The sequence below is a fragment of the Osmia bicornis genome, chromosome 13, assembly GCF_907164935.1.
Source record: "Osmia bicornis bicornis chromosome 13, iOsmBic2.1, whole genome shotgun sequence".
Classification (NCBI taxonomy): Eukaryota; Metazoa; Arthropoda; class Insecta; order Hymenoptera; family Megachilidae; genus Osmia; species Osmia bicornis.
The window spans coordinates 9,674,688-9,676,679 of record NC_060228.1 but is presented as its reverse complement, the minus strand read 5'-3'; positions in this window follow the sequence as shown (position 1 = coordinate 9,676,679).

Sequence of the window (1,992 nt, the reverse complement as noted above, 5' to 3'; positions counted from 1 at the left end):
AACTATTGCATCGGAATATTATACACATACATAACAGATGTACAATTCATGGAAACGACATATAAACTGCGTGTTCCTAAAATATTACACGAATACTTCAACAATATAAATTCAACATTTTAATAATATTAAATACATATTTCGAAAATATTACACGAATACTTCAACAATATAAATTCAACATTTTAATAATATTAAATACATATTTCGAAAATATTACACGAATACTTCAACAATATCAATTCAACATTTTAATAATATTAAATACATATTTCTGAAATATTACACGAATACTTCAACAATATAAATTCAATATTTTAATAATATTAAATACATATTTCGAAAATATTACACGGATACTTCAACAATATCAATTCAACATTTCAATAATATTAAATACATATTTCAAATGCAAATACACAAATGTTCAAATAAAATTAAAACGTTTTAAAGTGCACACAGAACAGTGTCATCTCAGACAACGCGTGTACAATTTCAAACGTTTCGATTTTATTTTCAATTTTTTCTTTCTTTACATTCAAGATATCTATTTCATATTATTTCAATATTGAATTTACATTTTTCAAATATCTATTTTATATCCTATCGATATTTGCTTTATATTTTATAAACATTTATTTTACATTACTATTCTATCTCAAACAATTATTCTACCTCACACATTTTTATTAGTATTCACCGGACTATAAATAAACCAACAGTTAACATAACTCTCACGTATTTGGACCTCACACTTATATACAATTCATATACATTAGTTGTTCTGAAAATTACTTTCTAAGCTTGTAAAGTATTCAAATCGTATCAAACATGATATAATTCCTTTCAACAGATACAATTTTATTACAAACATTATATTTTAACTGCAAATGAAAATCCTTTTTTCTAATCAACCATAGAAAAGCACATTACATTTTTTATATACATTATTTTTATCTTAAGCTTGCCTTCTTCTTCTTGCCACTACAAAATAACAAATTAAATCACTTATATATTATATATATATATTATAACCAAACGTAATAATCATCAGTACTTACCACTTACGCCTTTCACTCGCAGAATCGGAATCAGACAAAATTGCACGTCGCTCTTGTATAATGCGATATGCTCTTTTCAATGACATCTAAAAAATTTCAGGATTAATCTTATACCAATAACAGTCTTTTGGAACAGAACAAGTGTATATATGTGTATGTGTACTTAACGTTCAACAATAAAAAGTAATCAATAATAATCACTGATAAATAAATGAATAATAATAAAATACTAACTAATTACTTACATAAATGGAGCAATTCATATGCTACAAATTACCAATGATATTTCACTATACATGCTTTCTACAACTTATTTATTAATATATATATATGTATATACATTTATAATAAATATATCAATTATTATTTATTTGTATCATTTTATATATTATTCAATCCTTGTATGTACATTTATAAATAATTAGAATTTAACAATGAATAACACCACCCACAACCGATAAAGGAACCAAATAACAAATTGTGCAACAACAAACAGTGCTTTAAACCTGATGGTACTTACAAGCGTACAAGTAAATGATACAAATAAACAAAATAATGTAAACATGCTTACCCTTGGGGAGCGTAACTATGATTTATCCCATGATCCGGTGCAAATTTACAGTACATAGAATACCGTCATCCATATTAGATGATAGCATGCTACAAACGAAACACAATAAATTAATAAATGAAAACCATTCAAAAATACAACACATACCTGTTACGTACAAGGAAGTCTGCCTCATTTCTGGAGGAGCGCTTAATAACCCTACAGCATGCAAAGGGAAAAAATCCTGTATAGAAACTAATTAGCTTACCTTAGGAAAATAGCTAATTATAATGTAACGGGCGAGATACATTTCTTCTCTCATCGGGAGTGTGATAATTCAACCAAATAAAATCCAAATATAGTTTACCTGAAATGAATACA